This window comes from Mesitornis unicolor, unplaced genomic scaffold (genome assembly GCF_000695765.1).
Source record: "Mesitornis unicolor isolate BGI_N332 unplaced genomic scaffold, ASM69576v1 scaffold10252, whole genome shotgun sequence".
Classification (NCBI taxonomy): Eukaryota; Metazoa; Chordata; class Aves; order Mesitornithiformes; family Mesitornithidae; genus Mesitornis; species Mesitornis unicolor.
In genome coordinates, this window is record NW_010170044.1 from 30,895 (window position 1) to 36,639 (window position 5,745).

Below are 5,745 nucleotides of genomic sequence, written 5' to 3' on the forward strand. Positions count from 1 at the left end.
AAGGGATGCTTGCATTTCATTTGAGCATGACCACATTTTTCATAAAATTAAATAAATAAATACAGCCCGGGAAGGAAGACTCAGGGTAAGTTACTGGCAGGAAAAAAATCACCTTCACTTTTCAAATTCAAGTGCTTATTGTGCTGCTGACAACAAGGATATCCATGCCCTGGATGAAATCCTGCCCTCCTGGGATAGCATCGTGCTCACGGGCTGGGATCACGCCCTGGACTGCAATCCCAGCTGCTCTGATTTCAAACCTATCCCGTGCCTGGTACAGCAGGAAAACCATGACAGGTTATGGCTGGACTTGATGATCTTAAAGGTCTTTTCCATCCAAATTATTCGGTGATTCTGTGAAGATGCAGCTGGTCCCCTTCCCATCCAAGGAGCCCTGATCTCCAGCTCCCCGTGCCCACACCTAATGAACCAAATTGCACTTGAAGTGGCTTTCACAAAACTGATGGACCTGTCAGTTCAGGATGCATGAGGACATTTAGGCAGCTAAGATGCAGTTTGGCCTCTAGCAGGGTCAAGGACAGGCAGGCATCTAACAACAAGAAGAACTTGTCTGCTCTGCAGTGTTTGGGGCAAGTTTAACCCAACCATCTGTGAAGGTCTCTGTGCAAACTCCTTCGACAACTCTCCCCATGCACAGCAAGTGCCACAGCGTTGCTTGCCTGAGGGGAAATCCAGGGCTGTTTTGAAACTAGGCAAGAACAAGTGAAAACACCCTCCAACAGCCTCAAGTTGGCCTTGCAGGACGGGTGGTGACTGACAAGGCACACGGACTCCTTTAGAGATGGAAAGGTGCAGAAAAGAGTAGGGAAAAAAGCTCGTTGTAACAACTCAGCAGTCACAAGCCTCATCCCACACATTCACTGTCTATCTCTGCTACACCCTTCATGCAGTTTCTGTGATTTTTATTTAAATTCCGAAGACTCATGGTACAAGACCCCTTATTGATGTCATACGGCACTTATTTCACCAGCACACATAAACCTCATTTTCCCCTGGTATTTAATTGACGCTATGCAAATGAAAAAGCAGAGCATGTGGGTGTTGAAAAGGAAGCTCAGCGTGTGAGAACTGTCAAGCATTTGAGCTGGCTGGAACATCCCCAGCCCATCCCTCTTCATCAAGAAAAACGCATTAGGATGAGAAAAGATAACATCACCTTACTGCTGAGATGTTTGAGGCATCATCTGACAGCGGTTACCGTAACTTGCTCCTCGTTACAGCCCAGAAACGAGGGCCAGAGGTTGTGGAGGGACCAGGGAGGGAGCTGGGGGCCAGACCATCAAACAGCCCATGAAGGGTTGGGCTTCTTGCAAACCCAACTGTGATGCACAGCAGGCGAAAGCCGTGCTTCCAACCAAACCCCAAAGATAAATCTCAAATCCCAACCCTTCTGTGTGGTTCCCAGAAGCCAAGGGATTATATTTAGCTCGAGGATTGCTCTCGGTGCAGATGGCCGGAGTCCTAAGCTGCAATAAAGGCTCAGGCTGGCTGCCACACGCTGCTGGGGGATCACCCCCCAGCAAATGAGCCTCTGTGGCCGGCTATTCCCAAACGCCAAAAGCCAGTAACAGCGTTTTCCTGCTTTTCCAAGACGTTCTGATATCTCAGTAAGGAAAACCCCAGCATCACTCCACGTCATGGAGAACGTGGCTTCCTGCCCCTCAGGCCCTCTCCTGCACGTCTTGCTTGGTGTCCCAAAGCAGTTGCTACCTCCTGTCCATAAGAAGACACCGGGCTGGAGGTGGCCGTGCTCTGTCACTGCAGCAGTAATAGGTGGCAGCTCAATAACCCCTCAATTGCCCCTGAGCAATGCAAAAGCCCCCCCACTGAGCTTCACTCACAAGCTCTCACCTGCTGAGTAGTTTTCCTCCTAAACCTGGTCTCTTTTCAAGCCACTGCACATCACTTGGCTCCTGCCAGCTCTTACGTCTAAGGCATTGAACACCCACAGAAAACACTGGGTAGAAACAGCACCAAATCCCCTGAAAGAGCTGCATTTTGGGGATATTTAAAGGGCATTAACTGGGTTTTGTATTCTGGGAGCCAGATGGGCAGAAATGTGATTTTACACATCAGGAAGTGGCTCAAAGTCACAGAACTGTCCCAGCACCATTTCGGAGAGGACCCAGCAGAACTGAGAGCCATGTTCCAGTGGTATCTCCCATCAGAGACAAGGGGATGAGTTGGGTGAAGCACATAGCTAAAGGGAACCCACCTGCTGTTGGCTGCTGTATCTACAGACTCCCAGTGAATGATGGAAAGAGAAGCCCAATGGGTCCTGTTGCTGTGCCCGCAGGCTTGGGAGATGATCCAGCCATGCACAAGAGGCATCAGCACACAGGGAAAACCAGAGAGCGGTGGCCATGCTTTTTTCACAGAGTCACAGCATGGCAGGGGTCAGGGCCCTCTGGAGCTCCCCCAGTGCAAGCCCTGCCAGAGCAGGATCACCAGAGCAGTCACACAGGAACACGGCCAGGGCTTTGGGTGTCTGCAGAGAAGGAGACTCCACAACCTCTCTGGGCAGCCTGGGCCATGCTCTGGCACCTGACAGTAAAGAAGTTTTTCCTTTTAACCTTTCATCTCAGGCTCACACCAAGGAACAACCCACGGGGTCTGGAAGTATTAAACAGCCTCGCCGTGCATCCCTCCCTCACTCCGCCATCACGACTTCCCACCCTTGCCCTGATACCCTTCCCCATTTAGCGATGCTTGGACTCTGTTTGCTGAGCTCTGCAACATCGAAGGCAAAAACAAAACATCATCCTTCTGTTAAGCAGAAATTGTTCATCCTAAAGAGACAGCTTTTCTGCTGAGAGGATGGAGGAAAGCTGCCCTCAGCCTCCTCGTCCACAGGAGGCAGCCACAGTGGGCACGCAGGCAGGCAGCCCCCAGCTGGCTGGATTTCAAAGCCCGCATAATTCTGCAGCGAGTTTGACTCACGCTTCCTAATGCTGCTTCCAGTGCATGATGCACGCACCTCCCTGAAGGGATGGCTCCAGTATAACTTACATTAACTCCCGATCCACCACAAAAGGAAAGGCAAAGCTTTCCCCAGGCTGAGGCATGCCGAAATATCCATATTCATCCGCCCTTTCAGCTCAGCTGCCTCTGGAGTGAAGAGGCAGTCACTCAGAAGTGGGACTTCACACACCCCAAATTGCCCTCTGGATGTATTTCTGCCCCTCCAACGTTTACAGGAGCCTCTGGGGCACTGTCCAGATAATTCACAGCCTAATACTGCATTCCCCACAGCCTCCCTGGGCCTCACTTCCCAGTCTGAACAATTTAGAGAAGAGCCTGAGCCCTTGCACAGCCACATCCCCTCCAGCACCTTTGCAGATGTGCCCACCTGGGCAGCGCAATGGAGACGAGGTGGTGCTGGGTCCCTACACAAGAGGTACCTCACCAGCAGCAGAGGACACAGACAGGCTGGTAAACCTGGTGTGGGACCTCACTGGTTCAGAGGGGTCATCCCAGGAGAAATCTGCCCCTTGTAAAGCTTAAAAAGCCCCCAGCACATTTTCCACTTCCCAGCCAAAGCAGGACTGTAGGAGATATCCAGCAGATAAAGCTGAAACCCAGTTCGGGCATCTCAGACATTATTTTTCCCAGCAGCTGAAAATGAATCACGGCAGCCCCATCGACTCCAGCTGGCTCAACCCAGCGCTGGAGCTGTCGTCTTCAGCAGTTAAACGATTGATCTTCCCAGGCAGCGTAAGAGAAATTAATGAAAGATAAAGAATTCAGAGAAAATTTTCTCAACCTTTCACAGATAAGGGGCAGAAAAATCCTTTCTGGCTTCTTAGCTCTCCTCCTGCAAGAAGCTAGAGCAAAATTACTTCAACAGGTTTGGCAGAGACTGCTGTGCTTTGAGGCTTTCTCAACACTGAAAAAAACCCCCATTTTCAGACCTGCTTTCATTGTGTTATGAGCAGAAACAGAGCACCCCCTCTCACACTGCATAACAAAGTCAGGAGGTGATGAATCCTCTCCGATTCAGCAGTATGGAAGAGGGCTGGTTTCAGCCAACCCATTTCTCAGCCTCTGCCACCCAAATCTTCCCCGGAGCCGATGCGATGGCCAAACACACACCTCTGCTACCCTGGCTGCACCAGGCACACCAGGAAACCACACCGGCTCCAAAACTCTGCATCACAAAAACCATGACTTCAAGTCCCAGCTGTGACCGTTGGTGAATTGCAAACACAGATCTATTAATTAGGGCTTTTTTCTACCCCTTCAACAGATTAATTCATGCAAGAAACAGCTGCTGATGGTGGGAGGCCAGTGAGGGAGCATGCTGGGCCTCTCCATCCTATCTGTGCACAGGGACTAAAGCCACGATATCTACCTGCTGTGAGATAAGCAGGTAAGAAATAACTTTAAAGCCCATGCTTTGAGATGAAGGTAACTGGACCCATTGCCGCTCAGCAGGCAAGGGCTTTCTCAAAAGTTCAGTATCTCCACATCACTTTTGGGCACCTCATCCCCTGCCCCAACAGCCTCAGGGTACATCCAGCAGGACACAAATCCTGCCCAGGGAAGTGAGGGAGGGCAAGCTCCAATCCTGCTATATCAGGGCAGGGTTTGTCCATCAGCCTCTGGATAAACCCAGAGCTGAGTTTGCCTTAAGCATCCAGGACTGCTCCCCCGTAACACCCTGCTCTCCCCTCTCCACTCCTTCCTCGTGCTGCTGCCTGCTGTATGTGATCCTTATCAAAAGCCATATGACCTGTGGGAAGTTGAACTTCTTCTGGCTGACAAGCTGCCCAGCTTTTCCGAACACCTCAGCAAGCCAGGCTGCCCCTGCTGGGAAGTCAGTCAATCATTTACCCCCATTAAATAGAGTTCTCCGTGTCACGCTGCATAAACAAGCGTTATTTCCACGGCAACACGTTGTAAGAAGTTTCTCAAGGCAAGCAAGCTGTTTCCAAGAGCTCTGCACACAACGTCACAGCCGCTAACGGCAGGGGGACTGCAACGGCAACCTCTCCACACAACGTCCCAGCCGCTAACGGCAGGGACACTGAATGCAGTGAAGTCTATCAAGGTATCACACAGCAGCTCCCAAAGAGCCAAGGAACAAGAAGTAGCTTTGCACTTGAGATGAGCGTTTTCTTATCAACATAGCACAGCAGACGGAGCCCAATCCCAGCTCTGTACAAACACTACCTCATTCCAGTCCACTGCTGCAAAGCAGGAGGACTTGGCTGTCACTAAGATGGAAAAACTCAAGCTAAAACGTAAGAAAAACAAGTTAAGTGACTTGCCCAAGGCCACACAATGAGCCAGTGTCGAGGTGGGTGCTAAGCCCAAGCTGTGAGGGCTGAGAAGGGTCCCCCCCCACCCTGGGCTCACAGACCCAGCTCTGCTCATTTGCCTTCCAGGCTCCCACTTGCAGCTCAGCACAGAAGGGATACAGTGATTTGTACCAAACAGCTCTCAGTGCATGGTTTTCTTCTATGAATCTGCCCAATAGAGCTTCTGAAACTACATAAATGCTCAGCCCCAGAACATGCTCTGGCCAGAAATTGCACAGTTCAGTAGCGTGGCCAAGGAGCAAGAACCAGATCTGCTGAGAGTGAGGGGGGCAGCGAGAAACCCCAGCAGCAGCTGAGCCGGTGAGGAGGAGGAGGCTGGTGAAGATGTGGTTCATGCACCTCACCCCTCCCAGGATATCAAGGCCCATTCCCACCCCAGTGTCCTCCGGCAGCTTCACCAAAC